This window comes from Podarcis melisellensis, assembly GCF_964234715.1.
Source record: "Podarcis melisellensis genome assembly, chromosome: 13".
NCBI classification, from domain to species: domain Eukaryota; kingdom Metazoa; phylum Chordata; class Lepidosauria; order Squamata; family Lacertidae; genus Podarcis; species Podarcis melisellensis.
In genome coordinates this window covers 1,880,346-1,898,974 of record NC_138545.1, presented here as the reverse complement: position 1 = coordinate 1,898,974, position 18,629 = coordinate 1,880,346, and the positions used below count along the sequence as shown (strand labels likewise).

The following is an 18,629-nucleotide window of genomic DNA, read 5'->3' as shown; positions in this document are numbered from 1 at the left end:
CCAAGGTTGCAGGTTTGATCCCTGTAAGGGGACAGCTGGATGACCCACAGGGTCCCTTCCAACTATGATTCTGTGATGATTCTATTATGACTAGATGGGCCCCCTTTGGCCTGATCCAGCAGAGCTAATCTTGCGTTGTTGTGCTCCTCCTGACTTCGCTGTGCTTTTTCCAGTAGTGGGTTGAGTTAGGGCAGGATTCCACCCCGCCCTCCGCTCCTCTGGTTTTGGCAGGTCTCCTTGGCAGTGTTGTCTGGAATAAAAGCTGGGCAGCAGTCAAAGGGGGGAAATGAACCTTTTTGTTTAAAAGCCCCCCTCGCCTTGCATATTTATCCGTTTCACACTGCCATAAAAATTTACAATAGGCGTGGGAGGTTGAAACATGTGGATAATTGGCGGGGGGACACCATTGGGAGCTTTTCCTTATGTCCTTAACCCTCTACCCACATCCCATCTTTGCAGGCACAAAGATGCATCATTGGTGATATATATATAGAGAGAGAGAGAGAGAGAGAGCAGGAGAGAGAATAGCTTTTGTTGTTGGTGATTTATTTTTATCTTGAAAAGGAACAAGAGGAGAATCAGAGTTCTAAGGAAGAGGCCTACATGTGTTTTGCTTTTATTTAATAAAAAAACACACTAGTATTTTTAGGTATAAATTATGCATTTGAAAGAAGAAGCGAGTTACAGTGGTACCTCAGGTTACATACACTTCAGGTTACATATGCTTCAGGTTACAGACTCTGCTAACCCAGAAATAGTGCTTCAGGTTAAGTACTTTGCTTCAGGATAAGAACAGAAATCGTGCTCCGGTGGCGCGGCAGCAGCACGAGGCCCCATTAGCTAAAGTGGTGCTTCAGGTTAAGAACAGTTTCAGGTTAAGAACAGACCTCCGGAACGAATTAAGTACTTAACCCGAAGTACCACTGTAATTTAGACAGAGTGATGGAGAGGGGATGAAGGTGCAGAAGAGCAACCCTAGGTCACCACATGCAATAGATGCTCAGCCCAGAAGAGGCGGTGGTGGAAACAGCCAAGAAGATGCAACAGCCAAATGCAACAAGGATTAGACATGCTCAGGAGCTGGGCAGGGAGGACAACACCCACAAGAACTCTCTTCCTTGAGCCAACAAACTAAACAACACAGTTCCTCCGCCTCCAGCTCACATGCCTTGCATTATAACACATACAGAATATTACCCCGCCTATTTTTACTGAAATTTTGTTTTAGTACGGGATGCCTTCTTACAATGTGGGGTGAAGGGTGGGCAAGAAATTGTAATAACGACAGTGGTGTTTGTCTGTCATACGTAAATCAGCAAGTGGGCCAGTTCTTCGGAACGGTCAAGCATAATACTATGGCGTTCTAGGGGTCGATTTTTTGGCTCAATAACAACCATAATTTTATTATTTATACGCCGCCCATCTGTCTGGGTTTCCCCAGCCCGCCTTATGATGTTTTAAGGTCGTTCATGTTCCGATCTCTTAGAGATTTTATACGAATTATCCACCCACCTCCTTAGGGTTTCTGCAGGAAGGGTGATCCAGAAAGGGCAACAGCAATACTGTTGTGAAGTTATGGGTGAACATATCAGACGACACAGCTTTGGTGCGTAGTGGTTGAGGAGTTTCTCTTGAATCCTGTCCCACAGCGCTGCCTGGACTGCTAGAGGCGCAACCAATGCTCGGGCCGTCTTGAACACTTCGGGGCCACAAAGGCTGAGAAAGAGGCCCCACTCATGCTCTACAGACCCTCCTGTCAGCTCATTTGCTTGGAGGTAGCAGTCAAACCGAGCGAGGTAGGAGTCCCATGATTCAGAGGCTGGGGCAAACAGAGGTAGAGGTACAAGTGAAGCCATGGTTCCGATGCCAACGTGGTGGGCGATGGATGGAACACAGTGCTCTAGCCCAGTGTTTTTCAACCTTTTTTGGGCAAAGGCACACTTGTTTCATGAAAAAAATCACGAGGCACACCACCATTAGAAAATGTTTAATATTTTTTTCTTTAATGGCAAACAAAAACGTTGTGGACCGTTCTCTGCTCAGCGGGGATCGATCCACTGATCCCTGCTGAGCTGGCGGATGACAGCTCCGTCTCTGTACTGTGTGCGGAGAGGGAGATGTCAGAGCCCCGCTGCTCTCTATGGGGAATCGGATGAGAGCAGACCGCCTGTCCGCTCTCATCCGATCCCATCCGATCTGATCCCCACCCAGGACGGATGGAAAAGAGGGTGAACACAGTCCGGCGCCCGCCTAGTGGGTGAAAATTTGACATTTTTTTTTAATCTTTCGAATTTTTTAATTTTTCCCACGGCACACCAGGCAACATCTCGCGGCACAGTAGTGTGCTGCGGAACAGTGGTTGAAAAACACTGCTCTAGCCAGACGGTGAGCTCTGAATTGGTTCTGTTCAGTGCTTCAGCTCAGCTCAGAGGGTGGCTGAATCTGGCTGTGCTCTGATGTCCATTGACCCCACCTTCGTCGCCAGTGTTAAGTTGTGGGTGAACATATCAGACGCCACAGCGATTCTTCAGACAGCTCTTGTTTATTCACAGGCCAGAACAGAACTGAACTGAAGGGTTGAGTCAGCCTGCTTATATAGAGCTCAACTACAATGCAACAGGAACCATTTCCTGCAACTATCCAATCACTGAACATCACTTTCAATTCCTTATTTGCATATGTGGACCTGAGTGAAAACTGTCTATAGTATCCCCCCTGCTGGCCCAGGGTGAGAACATCAGCCTGTTCTCACAACTATAACAACTATAGTAAAAAAACATTCCTTCCAGTTGTTATTGGCACGAACTTTCGTGTGTATCTGAAGAAGCGTACATGCACATGAAAGCTCATACCAATAATGAACTTGTTGTTGTTTAGTCGTGTCCGACTCTTCGTGATCCCATGGACCAGAGCACGCCAGGCACTTCTGTCTTCCACTGCCGCCCGCAGTTTGGTCAGACTCATGTTTGTAGCTTTGAAGACACTATCCAACCATCTTGTCCTCTGTTGTCCCCTTCTCCTTGCGCCCTCCATCTTTCCCAACATCCGGGTCTTTTCCAGGGAGTCTTCTCTTCTCATGAGGTGGCCAAAGTCTTGGAGCCTCCTTCCAGGGAGCACTCAGGGCTGATTTCCTTCAGAATGGAGAGGTTGGATCTTCTTGCAGTCCATGGGACTTTCAAGAAACTCCTCCAGCACCAGAATTCAAAAGCATCCATTCTTTGGCAATCAGCCTTCTTGATGGTCCAGCTCTCACTTCCATACATCACTACTGGGAAAACCAGAGCTTTTACTATACGGACCTTTGTTGGCAAGGTGGTGTCTCTGCTTTTTAAGATGCTGTCTAGGTTTGTCATTGCTTTCCTCCAACGAACTTAGTTGGTCTCTAACGAACTTAGTTGGTCTCTAAGGTGCTACTGGAAGGCTACCTACCTGTAACTAGTAAAAAAAATTGTTCTTGTTTTGTGGCACCTAGAACCTCCTCGTCCTTCCCTGAGGGGTGCATGCCGGGCGAGAGCCTGCCCTGCGCCCTGGATGGCCACGGAAGGAAGCAGCGCCCTTCTCCATCCTCGCTGGCTCTCCAAGCGCGCAGGGCGCGTTGCCCTTTTAAGAAGTGCCCACCTCCCAGGGAGGGGCCAGGAAACTTTTTCCCGTCTCGCGACATTCCCCAGCCCGTCTCCTCTCTCCTCCCCCCGGGCCCCCCCCCCGCCCGGGCCGGTCCTCTCCCGCGTGCTCCTCCCCGATTCCCCTTTGCCCTGCCCGGCGGGCGCCGGCAACTGGGGCGGCGGCGGCGGCGGCTGCTGCTGCTCCACCTCGCCACCATTGCGGGCCGGGGAGGGAGCCCCCTTGAAGGTCCCCCCCCCGAAGATCGCCCCAAACCCTTCCCTTCCCCCGGCGGCGGCAGTGATGCAGCAGCCCTAAGAGCGAGGAAAAGTTCGGGGGCGGAGGGGGAAAGGAACAGGAAAAGGCTATATAAAGTTGGGCGTTGCAGCGCCGGGGAAAGGGGCGAGGACCCCCTGCGCAGGAAGGTGAGCGCTTCTGGGGGGGCTGCGAGGGTGGCGGGGGGTGGCGCATCATCCCCGGGGAGAAAGAGGGGCGGGCGGGCGGGCAGCGCCTTGTATCGGAATGCCGGGGGAGGCCGAGCGGGAGCGCAGGGCGCAGGGATCCCCTCCTGCGCGCCAGGCGGAGAGCCCGTGCCCGGCGGCGCCCTCAAGACAAACAGAAGGATTCCTGCAACGCAGGAGGATCTCCTGCGCGGGGAGCGGGAGCAGGAGGGCGGCTGGAGTCTGGGCTGGGTAGGGGATCCTTTCTTCGGAGTAGCTGGAAAGCGCAGGAGGATGGGAGGCAGGAGGTTTGGGTGCGCAGCGAAAACTTCCCCGGACTTTTTCCCTTCTTCCTCTTGCTGCTTTCGCCGAACAGGAGCCCTGCGAGGGCTTCAAGGCTTGCTTTTGACACTTGTACCAAGACTCCTAACTTATGGCTATAGAATAGTAGAGTGGGAAGAGACCCCACAAGGGCCATCTAGCCCAGCCCCACTGCAGTGCAGGAATCGCAGCTAAAGATTTCTGACGGGGGATCATGCAAGCTCCGTTTGAAAACCTCCAACCAAGGAGAAGCCGCCAACTTCCAGGGGAGTCCATCCCGCTGTCAAACAGCTGTTACTTGTCAGAAAGTTCTTCCTAATATTTGGAATCTCCTTTATTGTCTTTTGAATCCATTGGGTGGGTTCTTATTGTGGGGATCAGTGGGGTTAAGCGTGGGGGGTCCCCCCCAATCCCTGGAACTTTCCCTCAAACCCACTTACAAGGGGAGGCTAGGAAAAGTTCTTCCTCTAGCAAACAGAGTGCTACAACCAGAGCCAGCTAGCAGTAGCACCCCAGTAATGTTTCTTCCCATTTACGGCTTGGCTCACTTGCTTAAGTTGCCTGTTAGCTGTTCTCTCTGCTTGTTGAGAAATGTCACAGGTTCATTGCATCAGAGAAAGCTTCCATGGAGCAGAGCCAGTTTTGTTAGATGCTCTTCTGTGCTGGCTCTACATTAATTTTGTATGTGGGGGTTGATGGAGGCAGGGAAGCATTCCCGTCTTATTTTTGAGGTGCTGGATTTGATGGCCCATTTGGGCTGTTGGTTCTCGTAAACCTTCTACCCACTTGCAGAGGCCTCGTGAAGTTTGTGACAGGTAAGGTAAAGGGACCACTGACCATTAGGTCCAGTTGTGACCGACTCTGGGGTTGCAGCGCTCATCTCGCTTTATTGGCCAAAGGGAGCCGGCGTACAGCTTCCGGGTCATGTGGCCAGCATGACTAAGCCGCTTCTGGCAAAACCAGAGCAGTGCACGGAAACGCCGTTTACCTTCTCGCCGGAGCGGTACCTATTTATCTACTTGCACTTTGACGTGCTTTTGAACTGCTAGGTGGGCAGGAGCAGGGACCGAGCAACGGGAGCTCACCCCGTCGTGGGGATTCGAACCGCCGACCTTCTGATCAGCAAGTCCTAGGCTCTGTGGTTTGTGACAGAATAGGGTGCTACTGCCACTCCAATGTGCCGGCCAGAACCACCCTCAAACACTAGGAGGAGGACATTGAATCCCTGCTTGCTGTTCCTGTTTTTCAATGAGATTTGAAAACACTAATCTGACGTAGGCGGGAGATGTTCTGTGGGTTTGGAGGCCGTGCCTGTTTGGGGTGGGAAGTCTGTAGGATGTATGAATTAGAGAGTTTAAAATGTCACTGGGATTTTTTTTTCTGGTCCTTGACCCTGCCCTGAGGCAAGTGAAGGATTCTGTGTTCCAATAGCAGAAAGGATACCATCACCCTGACTGCCGCCTCCCTCCTCAAATCCCCAGGGGTGTGACGCTCTGGAGTCTCCTGATGTTGGTGGAGGCGATGCTGGGTGTTGGTGGTGGGGTTTATCATTTGTTCCAGGTCATGCCCGAGCAACCGAGAAGTTGGGAGGTGGGGAGTGGGAGCATAAGATACGCGTCCCTTGTTGTCAGGAGTTATTTTTAGGAGAATGACCGGTCCTTCGTGTATGTTCCGAATACACAGAAACATTCCCGATCCGGGGGTGCGTTGGGGAAGAGGGAGAATGCAAAGTTGCTGTGTCTCCGGGTCCTATCGAAGGGCAGGCTGTTGTGTTCTCCTCTTGGGAGCACAAGATAGGTAAAATGATACCGCTTATTTGGGTCAGCTGAGGTGGACGTATGCAGACGAGTCCCCTTCGTATAGCGGCCGGGCAAATTTTCTGGTATCCGTGGAGCGTGCTGCGGCCTGAAACCATTCCTGTGGCTGATTGTAAATGCTTCCCAAGTACTCACCCGTTGTTAACAAGGTAATGGAGGCAGCAGTGCTTGGTGGGTTGTGTCCTGGTGCTGTGGAAAGTGTTTGGCTTTACACTGAACAAAGAAAAATGTGTGTTGTATTTGTGAACTTGGATAGTGTCCAGGGCTTCTCCCCCCCCCCCCCCCCGCTTTGCCCATGTCATCTTCTTAAATGCTTGGACGTTCTCCTAATATCCTCACAAAATGTCATTGTATTATTTTTTTAAAGGGGTGGATAGGTTTCCAGGCTCTCTGTTCAGAGAGGGCCCTTCCACCTGACCTTGAATCCTGCCGCAGTTTAAACAGTTCAGAAGCTGTCCAGCTTGGTGCTATCTAATCCCTCAGGTGGCGCAATGGGTCAGTGTGTCCGGCTGTTAAACAGAAGGTTGGTGGTTCGATCCCACCCAGGGACGGCTGTTGTGCTCAGGGTTCCTTCCAGCTCTGCGATCATATGATTCTGTGAATATTTGGGAGAGAGGTTAGGGGGGCGGGGAATGTGACTGCTAAATTCTAGGGAAATTGACTTTGTTCTAAATTATGTTCTCCGTTTCCAGGAAAGGCCGTTTAGCCATTTAGCCTACTCTCTACCAGTGAGAAGAATCTCTGATGCTGCATTTCTAGAATTTTGGGAACTGAGGTGGGTTCCCCACTGTCCTATATGACCTTAGTTCTTGCCCTCCCCTTTCCATGGGATGTTAGGGCCTTTCAGTGACCAAGGACTGGGCAAGGGCCATGATTCAGTGATAGAACATCTGCTTTGCATGCAGAAGGTTCTGATAGCATCTCTGGATAGGCCTGGGAGAGAACCCCTTCTCTCTTTCCAGAAACCTTGGAGTGCAGCTGCTGCCAGTCAGTGCAGTCATTACTGAGTGAGATGGACTGCTGGCCTGACTCTGCTTAAGCTGGCTTCCTATATGCCTGCGTTTCCATGCTGGGTTGTGTGCAATAGCCCCTTCTTTGGATTTCTTTATGGATAGTGATCCTGGGCTGCCGTTCCATTCCTTCTCCCCCTACATCGCGTGGCTTGGCTCACTTCCTTGAGTTGCTCAGGCTGGAAGCAGCTCTTGCAAGGCGTCCACTTTTCCTCTCGGCACCCACTGATGTCTGGGTTGCTTGGGCGGGACTGGCAAGGGAGGAGGCTGGTCCCCTTGGGCTCGAGGCCGGACCAGATAGCCTTTGACTTGGACCCTGTGTGACTCTGTCCCAGGTATGGGTGGCAGCAGCTATCTCTCTCTTGCTGTGGCAGTTCCTTCAGTTCTGCTTGCGGGTACCTTGGAGTAACCTTCTGTGGCTGAGGCTGCTGAGTTTTACACCCAAACATCTTGGAAAGCCTCTGCTCTCTCCCCCCCAACCTGTTGCCCAAATTGGTTACCAAACATGGATTTTGGAGTTTCTTTCTTTTTTTTTAAAGAATATTTATTAAAGTTTTCAATAGTAGTACAATAAAAATCAAAAAGAAAAGAAAAATAACAAAAATGAAAACAATTAAAAGCACACAAAATTTCCATTACTTATTTCCATTAACTTATTTCCCAGACCTCCTCATACCTCCCTTTTTTTGTTTTCCAATTCAAATTGTTAGTTCAGCAAATCCTTACCCATAAATTTTAACCTAATTCTAAACCTTATTTTCCATATTCTCCTAGGGCATTACAGCTGGAAACCACTTAGTTTCTATCCAACATCATTCTAACATTCATTGATTTTGCAATATTTCTGTAAATAATATTTAAATTTCTTCCAGTCTTGGAGTTTCTCCTTTTCCAACACCTTGAACTTCTTGTGCTGCTTTTCTAACAGGTTTCCCCAATTGCCTTGGTGTGCGTGTGTGGTCATTGCCTCTTGTATGTGTGTGTGTGTGTGTTTATCTGTCCATGCCGTTCCCATCTGCCTTGGCCTGTTGTGAGCAAAAGCCCTCCTGATCCTGTCTCTCATGACTGCTCTTTGAGGTCCAGGCAGCTGATCAAATATCCCCTGCTTTGCCAGAAAGCCTCTGGGTAGAGGGAGAGCCGCGATGCCCCGGCAAAAAGCTTTGCTCAGCTAGCTTGGCATGGGAACTTGCCTGCTTCATCATGCGCTGCACATTGCCTTCCCTGTGAATGCATGGACAGTACAGAAAAACAAATCCACCTTCTCTTTCTTTCTCTCCCTCTCTCCTTCTCCCCCCGCCCCCGTGGCCAGTTCTGCAAGTCAAAGATCTGTTTCACCAGTAGCAATTAGGTCTGCTGTGTGTCTCCCTATGGTGTTTTCCTATAATGCTGGGTTGCAGTTGGGAGGGTGCTCTTCAAGGTGGTGGCTGTCCTGCTGTCTTGGCTGCTGAGGGGGTGTGGAGGAAAGTGATTCCACCCCCCCCCCCCGCCCAGCTTGCTTTGTGAAGAAGGTCTTGTGGGTCTAAGGCACATTGCCCTGCTTCAGAACATAGCCAAAGATAGTCCTCTCCTCCTCCATGCATTTGTCAAATCCTGTTCAGGCATGGCCAAACTCGGCCCTCCAGATGTTTTGGGACTACAACTCCCATCATCCCTAGCTAACAGGACCGGTGGTCAGGGATGATGGGAATTGTAGTCCCCAAAACATCTGGAGGGCCAAGTTTGACCATGTCTGCTGTAGATAGTCTTTGACACCTCCAGTGCCCCCCTCTTGCCCCTAGGTAACCCCACTTCCCCCTGTGGGAAAAGCTGGTCTAGAGCCCTTCTCCCCAGGCCTCGGTTTCCCTGCCTCTGTCCAGGAATGGGGAAGGTTCTGTGAATGGCTGGTTTGTCTAGTTTTGATGGGGTGGGGGAAATCCAGCGTTGTTATCCCTTGTCCAGGTGTGGCTCCTTCACAGCATCCCAAGCAGGCCCTAGGAAGACAGCGGTTGCCTGGGACTAGACATTGCCTACTGTTAGGCTTGCGCTCACAGTCCTGCCAAGGAGAAGCGAACTCTTCTTCCTGGACGTCAGTTCTTTGCTCTCTGCCTAAATACTGGGAGTGCCATTTGATGTGCGCACACGGCAGACACAGCAGCTGCCCTGGTGTTCTGAATGGCTCTTCCCCAGCTGAGTCAACCCTGTCATTCCACAGCCTGTCAATCCTGCCCCCTTAGAGGTTTGTGGCACTGTGAAGTCCTGGCCCTTAAATCCTTCAGCTCGACAAGGAAGGGATCTCCTTCTTGCCCTTCGCCTCACCCTCTCCGTCTTCATCTTTCCCTTTCTCCTCCCTCTGCTCCATCAGCCTGAGACAGAGGTGGTGATGTGATTAGACTGTTTCAGACTAAGACCAGGGTTCGAATCCCCACTTGTCCATAAAGCTCCCTGGGTGACCTTGGAGGCCAGTCACAGCCTCTGATCCCAACCTGCCTCACATCTTCTGATATTCTTATCCCTTTGGCCTAACATGGTTGCTTTCTTTCAGCAGCTACCTGATAATAATAATAATAATAATAATAATAATAATAATAATAATAATAATAATAATAATTTATTATTTGTACCCCGCCCATCTGGCTGGGTTTCCCCAGCCACTCTGGGGCGGCTTCCAACAAAGATGAAAGATACACTAAAATGTCACATATTAAAAACTTCCCTGAACAGGGCTGCCTTCAGATGTCTTCTGAATGTCAGGTAGATGTTTATTGCTTTGACATCTGATGGGAGGACGTTCCACAGGGCAGGCGCCACTACCGAGAAGGCCCTCTGCCTGGTTCCCTGTAGCTTGGCCTCTCGCAGTGAGGGAACCGCCAGAAGGGCCTCGGAGCTGGACCTCAGCGTCCGGGCTGAAGGATGGGGAAGGAGACGCTCCTTCAGATATACTGGACCGAGGCCGTTTAGGGCTTTAAAGGTCAGCACCAACACTTTGAATTGTGCTCGGAAACGTACTGGGAGCCAATGTAGGTCTTTCAAGACCAGTGTTATATGGTCTCGGCGGCCGCTCCCAGTCACCAGTCTAGCTGCCGCATTCTGGATTAGTTGTAGTTTCCAAGTCACCTTCGAAGGTAGCCCCACGTAGAGCGCATTGCAGTAGTCCAAGCGAGAGATAACCAGAGCATGCACCACTCTGGCCAGACAGTCCGTGGGCAGATAGGGTCTCAGCCTACGTACCAGATGGAGCTGGTAAACAGCTGCCCTGGATACAGATTTGACCTGTGCCTCCATGGACAGCTGTGAGTCCAAAATGACTCCCAGGCTGCGCACCTGGTCCTTCAGGGGCACAGTTGCCCCATTCAGGACCAGGGAGTCCCCCACACCCGCCCGCCTCCTGTCCCCCCAAAACAGTACTTCTGTCTTGTCAGGATTCAACCTCAATCTGTTAGCCGCCATCCATCCTCCAACCGCCTCCAGACACTCACACAGGACCTTCACCGCCTTCACTGGTTCTGATTTAAAAGAGAGGTAGTGCTGAGTATCATCTTGATGAATGTACTGGGATCATTCTGAGGCAGACTTCCTGGCAGCCCTGAGAGGCTTTATCCCTAGTAAAGTGATGCAGAATCATGGAATCATCGAATAGTAGAGTTGGAAGGGATCTTGAGGATCATCTCTTCCAACCCCCTGCAATACAGCTGTCCCATATAGGGATCAAACCTGCAGCCTTGGCAATATTAGCACCAGGCTCTCACCAACTGAGCTATTCAGGAATGCTGTGGGACCTTCGGGCACCCTGTGGGATTCTCCCTTGTGGATGGTGGTGGCAACACAATTTCCCCTCCTTTAAAGTTTGTAACATCTTCCGCCACAAACTGAGAAGGGAGACTCCAGTGTGAAATTGGTGCTTCTCAGGGAGTTTGATTCTGTTTGTTTAGACCTGAATCAGCATGCAGTGGTACCTCGGGTTAAGAACTTAATTCGTTCTGGAGGTCCGTTCTTAACCTGAAACTGTTCTTAACCAGAGGTACCACTTTAGCTAATGGGGCCTCCCGCTGCTGCTGCGCCACTGCCACACAATTTCTGTTCTCACCCTGAAGCAAAGTTCTTAACCCGAGGTACTATTTCTGGGTTAGTGGAGTCTGTTACCTGAAGCGTCTGTAACCTGAAGTGTCTGTAACCCGAGGTACCACTGTATCAGTTTTGTTTTCCTGCTACAGATGTTGACTTAGCATTGTAGAGGTTAGGTGATTTGTGTTAACCGGCAATTGCAAATGGCCAACACATCTGATGTGTATGCATTTTGAACTTTACGTAGAGTGGGTGCAGACGGAATTTTTTGCATTTGATAGCCATTTGGCTCCACTATTTACAACCCAACCCCCCCTGGACACGTGTGTGTGTGTGTGTGTGTGTGTGAGAGAGAGAGAGAGAGAGAGAGAGAGAGAGAGAGAGAGAGAGAGAGAGATTGAGATTAGATAAGATCTAGTACTGTATATACTTTGGAAAATGGATTGTCAATTTGTTCTCTGTGCATTTGGCCAGCTCTTGAGATATTGTCACCACACTTGGAGTGAGGGTTCCCAAGGTGAGCGCCATTTTGATTCAAGGTAGCATAACTCAATTTTTGGCGTGACCGTTGCAAACTCACAAATTACATTATCCGTTTTTTTAAAAAACCATTTTTTTGGTTTCTAAAAATTCCTGGGCAGTGCCCAGTACTCCCGTCTAATAGTTATATAATCTGCCCATTGAGGATAATGCCTCATGCATCTGGAGTGTCCTCTAGTCCACAAAAACCTTTGACACAATACTGCTCCAGGTGCAACAAGGATGTTTGTTATGCTTGCCCAGTAACTCAGTATAATTTCTGGGCGGTTGGGAAAGTGGTGCCTTTGCTTCCTTACTGCACTCTGAAGGGGCCTTGCTTCTGTACCAGCCCCATTTAAGACCATTAAGAAAGCCAAATTTCACATTATCCTGTGAAGAGGGAGACCTGTGTGTCTGTGTTTGTTGTATGATTCCCACCAAATGGCGTATAATTTTTCATGGTCCTCCAAGCCTTTGGCCACCCACAATTTATGAGTTGTTTCCCCCTGGCTAATGCTAAACTCCACATGGGCTTATACCAAACCAAAAGCTGCAAGTCATAGAATCACAGAATTATAAAGTTGGGAGGTCAGTTGAGGTTCTGGCAGCTGCTGACATCCGTATCAAGAGTTCCTGAGAGCTGAAACCTTTCAGCTGATCGTCGTATGGATTTATTTAACAAATCTGTGGTGAAGTTAGAGACACCACCTTGCCGACAAAGGTCCATATAGTTAAAGCCATGGTTTTCCCAGTAGTGATGTATGGAAGTGAGAGATGGACCATGAAGAAGGCTGATCGCCGAAGAATGGATGCTTTTGAATTCTGGTGCTGGAGGAGACTCTTGAGAGTCCCATGGACTGCAAGAAGATCCAACCTCTCCATTCTGAAGGAAATCAGCCCTGAGTGCTCACTGGAAGGACAGATCCTGAAGCTGAGGCTCCAAGACTTTGGCCACCTCATGAGAAGAGAAGACTCCCTGGAAAAGACCCTGATGCTAGGAAAGATGAAGGGCACAAGGAGAAGGGGACGACAAAGGATGAGATGGTGGGACAGTGTTCTCAAAGCGACCAGCATGTTTGACCAAACTGGGAGTCAGTGGAAGACAGGAGGGCCTGGCGTGCTCTGGTCCAGGGGGCCACGAAGAGGCGGACACGACTAAACGACTCAACAACAACAACAAGTGTTGAAGTTAGAAGGGGACATTTGAGTATTTTGGGCATTTCTGAATACCTGTGGGCACTCCCACCACAGGTGGAAAAAGGTGCCCCTTTCCCCACAGCCCGTCCAGCAGCTTGGAGAGGATTGTGACGCCACGTGCGCAACTTGGATTTGCAGGATCCTTGGACTTGCAAGCGCCTGGCCACTTTTGAGAACGCCGTAGAGATGTCTGGAGTTCATCCCTTGGCCTCATATTTCGTGTGTGTGTGTGTGTTAGAGGTGTGGGAGAGAGGCAGGCAGGCTGCTGCACGGCCCTCTTCCGGCTGAATGAAAGATGGATGCTTCACTTGCGCTTTTTATTTATTTATTCAGGGCGTGTGTCTTGTTTCCTACCAGCTCTGTGATTATGGTAATTAACACGACTTGATGGTCCAGAAGCTTTAATTAAAGGCTTATCGCTGCCTTCCCTGCTGACTTGCATGGGTGGTTTCTCTGTGCCACAGGAGAGGCTGAATTGACTGCCAGTTCATAGCAATAGCTGCAGCGCTCTCTCTCTCTCTCTCTCTCTCTCTCTCTCTCTCTCTCTCTCTCTCTCTCTCTGTGTGTGTGTGTGTGTTTGTATGAGCAAGAGATGGGTGTGGGAGCAGAAGGCTGTTTCCTGAGGTCAGGGTGTCAGCTGTTGTTTCTGCAGGAGCAAACAGACTTAGTGAGAGGCGTGTTGTGAACTAAAATGCCACTGGTCCAGAACAGAGAATCTAAGTCAGAATGCCTGCTGCCCTGTTAAACTCCCTCAGGAAGGAAGACCTCTGAGCATGTTCAGGGTGCATTTGTAGGTCCATCAGCACAAGCTAAGAGGCATAGCTAAGAGCAGGCCTAAGCCCCAGGACCTCTCTGGAAGCGCATGCATATCCTTGTGCTATCTCTTGTGCACTGTCTGTCTGTCTCGCTGTGTATTTTCAGGTGCAGATATGGAGATATGGCCCCGGTGCAGTTTCATTATACAGTGGAACCTTGGGTTGCGGACATAATTCATGACAGAGGCACGTCCACATCCCGCATCGTCCGTAACCTGCAGCGCCGCGTCTGTGCATGCGTGTGACGCAATTTGGCCCTTTTGTGCATGTGCAGAAACCCAGAAGTAACCCTTTCTGGTACTTCTGGGTTTCCCGCGGTCCGCAACCTGAAAACGCGTAACCTGAAGCGTCTGTAACCCGAGGTACTACTGTAATTTCTTTAGTGCTAGCCAGAGAGTGATGTGGACCCTGCCCCAAAGACAAGATAGTCGAGCAAGGGAGAAAAGAAAGCCATTAAAGAAAGTGCTTTTTCACGCAGAGTTAAACTATGGAACTCACTCCCACGGGAGGCAGTGACAGCCAATCTCCCCCATCCCATGCCAGTTCCCCATTGGGGCAGCAGGTTGGCCCCTGTGAGAACAGGATGCTGGACTAGATGGGCCTCCTTTGGCTTGACCCACCAGGCTTATCTTATGTTCTTAGAAGTCAGGAATTAAAAACCGAGTGGTGAGGGAGAGGCAGAAGTCATCTTGCAGCGAAAGAGCACATCAGGTGAGCTTGTGTGGCTTCTTGAAAAGGGCCTAAGGAGCACAGGCAAGGCTTATTCCTTTCGCATTTCCAAACAGTCTTCCCTTTTGCGGAGGTGCGTAGATAGATACCTGGGATCCTTTTGGCCTTAATCACTCCAGGTGTGTTGGGAGGTGCAGGCACACCCAAATCTCCCGCAAGACTCTTCCACGTGGCTGGGGCAGACTTTGGGAAAGGCTGAACACAAAGCCAAGCGGAGCTTGAATGTGTGTGTGTGTGTGTGTGTGTGTGTGTGTCTGCCTGTTTCTTCCCTTCTGGACCACAATGGAGCTGCTCTCTGTGGTCAGACGGTGGCTCTGGAGCATGAAACCTCCGTTTGCTAGCTCTGTGCAGAGAAATTTTGCTTGTTTTAAAAAGTAATGCCACCAAGCCAAAGCTCTTGTTGTTACAGGATCTCCCTTTCCTCCTTTCTCCGTCCAGGATGCCTCTGCAGCCAGAAGGGGCCCGGGATGGGCTTGTACCGGGATTGCGCCTCAGAGCACAGAGCTGAAGCAGCAAATGGTTTAAACATACAACCCTAAGCTGCCCTGCAAATCTCTGCTTGTGGAATCAGGAGGGGTGGGGGTGGGGAGGAAGGTGCCTCTCCTGCAGAGGAAGGGGAAGAGGCTTTTTTTTAAGGGGGGGAAGCTTGCACCACAGAGTGCCTGGGAACATTTTCAGGCGCTGAATGGAGGAGGTGAGCTTCCCCCTGCCCCGCAGCGTGCAGTGGAGGGTGAAGATTCAGGCAGGTGGGGGTCTCAGCCAGAAGAGTGGCTGCTGTGAATAACAGGTAGGCAGGTTTAGGATGCTGCAAGCTGGGGTCAGAGTTCGCGGGGAGGCAGAGGGGCTTGGAAGGCGTTGGAGGGAAGTCCATCTAAGCCAGGGGTCAGCAAACTTTTCCAGCAGGGGGGCAGTCTATGTCCCTCAGACCTTGGGGGGCGGACGGCGGACTATATTTTTTTGAGGGAAAAATGAACGAATTCCTATGCCCCACAAATAACCCAGAGATGCATTTTAAATAAAAGGACACATTCTACTCATGTAAAAACACACTGATTCCCAGACCGTCCACAGGCCGGATTGAGAAGGCGATTAGGCCGGATCTGGCCCCCGGGCCTTAGTTTGCCTACTCATGATCTAAGCCCAGCCAAAGGCCACTTTCTTCTTCAACTCGACCAATCTCTTTGTTTCTCCTTTCCCACCTGAGTCATCTTTCTTGGAAGCATTTTACTCAGAAGGGAAGGTTTTTTAAAATAAATTACAGCGCATTTAAATATTGCTGCAGCGGACTGCCTTCATTGAAAGTGTTTGAGCAGAGGTTAGTTGGCCACCTGTCAGGGATTCTTGAGTTGCGATTCCTGAATTGCAGGGGGTTGGACTAGATGGCCCAGCTCTACAATTCAATGATTCAAGTTTGTTGAGAGAAAGGTGGAGACCAGGATGGAAAACCTTTGGCCCTCCAGATATTGATGGGAATTGTAGTTCAGCCACATCTGGAGAGTGAAGTTGGCTTCCCTTTCTGATGTGCTCAGCTGGAAATCTGGGCCTGGCCCAGCACTATTTAATTTTATTTGTAACTCTATGAATGTTGCTCAAAAGCTGTGGCAAGGTTTACCAATCCTTGTCGACTATTAAGAACATCAAAGCTCTGGTTTTCCCAGTAGTGATGTATGGAAGTGAGAGCTGGACCATCAAGAAGGCTGATGGCCAAAGAATGGATGCTTTTGAATTCTGGTGCTGGAGGAGACTCTGGAGAGTCCCATGGACTGCAAGAAGATCAAACCTCTCCATTCTGAAGGAAATCAGCCCTGAGTGCTCCCTGGAAGGACAGATCCTGAAGCTGAGGCTCCAAGACTTTGGCCACCTCATGAGAAGAGAAGACTCCCTGGAAAAGACCCTGATATTGGGAAAGATGGAGGGCGCAAGGAGAAGGGGACGACAGAGGACGAGATGGTTGGATAGTGTTCTCGAAGCTACCAGCATGAGTTTGACCAAACTGTGGGAGGCAGTGGAAGACAGGAGGGCCTGGTGTGCTCTGGTCCAAGGGGTCATGAAGCGGCGGACACGACTAAACGACTGAAGAACAACAAGAACATCAGAACAATGCTTCTGAATGGCAGTTGCTGGAAACCCCAGGAGGGGAGATTTGCTCTTGTGCTGGGACACTGTTTGCTGGTTTCCCACTGGGGCATCTGGTTGGCCCCTGTGAGAACACGAAGCTGGGCTAGATGCGTCCCCCCCATTGGCCTGATCCAGTGCAGGACTCTTCTTATGGGTCACTCCCCTCCCTGCCTCCCCCACCCACATACTGCTGCATGTGCTGGTCTTCATATTTCTGCCATGAACAGAGGCAAGCATGGATTGTCTGGTTTCTGTCTGGGGAAGGGCGTTCACCCGCCTGCCCCGTGTTGCTTTCGTCCTGTGGCAAGTGCCTGGGCTGGCACCAGGAGCTGTGGGTTTTATTGATGCCTTTCTCCTTCACTCACTGCCTGTGGACCCAGATGAACTACTTGGGCTGGGCTGATCCGGCTGGGAGGAGCTCTCAGAACAGGAAGGATCTCTTTGTTGGGATTCCAGTATGCTTATTCACTTAGGTTAGTGCTCTCTCTTACACACACAAATATACACCCTTCAGGAATGCCAGCACTTTGGCTGGCCGCCCTTTTGGCTGGAGGAATGCAAATTGAGGGTCTAGAGTGAAGAAAGGGAATATATTCTCCCTCCAGCTTGTTTTCGTCTTGATACTGCAAAAGAACAACGTAAGCAGCCGGCCATCTTTGTAAAAAAGAGCATTGTTTAAAAGCAAAGCCGCAGGCTGCAGACAACGCTCTGGGTTGCTAAAACAGGGTGGCTCAGCAGTCAGCAACCTCATGGATCACAGCTGGCAAGCTGGTTTCCTGAGAACGTAAAGAGAGCCTGCTGCATCTTGTCTAGCATCCTACTCCCACAGTGGCCACCCAGATGTGCAGTGTGGCAGGTAATGAGCCTGCCTCTTGCCAAAATCTTCAGAAGATGCTCTGCTCTGTGTCCCACCAACATCTAAGGTTAGGCCTGAGTAGACAGGACAGGGGTGTATAGACGGTGGAACTTTCTCCCTGAGGAATGTAAGAGGAAGCAGGCTGCTGATCGTTCTCTCACAGCTGTCAGGCAGATGCCCAGGGGAATGCCGTGAGGACACCTTTAGACGCCTTTTGAAGACCACCTTGTTTCAAGAGTCTCTTTCCCCCATCGTGATTATTTATTCCCTCACCTCCAATGTCCTATTTTGATCCAGCGATTTAGCGATTGCTGCTTTTTGAGTGTAGTGCCGTTTCGGCTTTCGTTCTTTGTGTGCGTGTTTTAATGTTTACAAGCTGCTTTGGGGCAGAAGGAGAAAAACACACTTGAAATAACTGAGGTTTCAAGGGAAATGTTGGCTAAGTGCAGGATATCTTATCTTGGAGCAGCTGGTAGGGCAAACGGGACTCCTGCATTCCCCTCCCCGCTTTATGATACTGCAAAAGGATTCTGATTGGGATAGGGATTTTAAATGCATATATATTTAAATCAGCCTTGGGAAGAGGAGGAAATGGACGGGGGGCTGACACCTGCAGGGTTGTTGGAGGAAGCAGCACTTTTTTTTTTGCTAGCCAGTAAGTTAAACCCGTGTCCCGTCCTTCTGACAAGCGATGTTCAGAGCAGTCGTCCACAGTAGCATGAACATAGCAAAACACAGCCATACAGTACAGGGGGTTGAGCTAGATGACCCTTGGGGTCCCTTTACAATTCTATGATTCCAAATCCCACTTGCTGGAGACTGGGTGGGTGCTCTTGTGCTCAAATCCTTCTTGCATGCACCCTGCAATGGCCAGCTGTGAGAACAGGATACTGGATGATATGGGCTCCCTTTGCAGGCTCTTCTGATATTCTTCAGGTCGTGATCTTTCTGGGGGGTGGGCCAAGGTGCCCAGGCTCTGTAAGCTGGCTGGGTGGGGCGGAGGAGTTGCGCGCTTGATAGCCTCTTGCCAGAGCCTCTGTGCAAAATGCACGCCTGGCCTGTTTCATCTCTCTTCCCTTCCCGCTCTCGGTTGCCAGGGAACAGCTGTCTTGGCTAAAAATAATCCCTTTTTAGCTGTCATCGGCCATCATGTGAGCAAGGAGTTT

General features: G+C 50.3%; 1 protein-coding gene across 3 annotated transcripts in view; it reads left to right on the top strand.

The window, feature by feature from the left end:
- The first annotated feature begins 3,736 nt into the window (after window positions 1–3,736).
- The window catches only part of KIF1C (kinesin family member 1C), a 55,712-nt gene continuing 40,819 nt past the window's right edge, over window positions 3,737–18,629 (top strand). The window contains exons 1-2 of one of the 3 annotated variants that reach the window (XM_081886726.1): window positions 6,052–6,327; window positions 6,546–6,701. The gene's annotated coding sequence lies outside the window, so the exon portion shown is untranslated. Of the gene's footprint in view, window positions 4,026–6,051; window positions 6,328–6,545; window positions 6,702–18,629 lie in introns of those variants that run through there. The other 2 variants (XM_081886724.1, XM_081886725.1) reach the window with 2 other exon arrangements.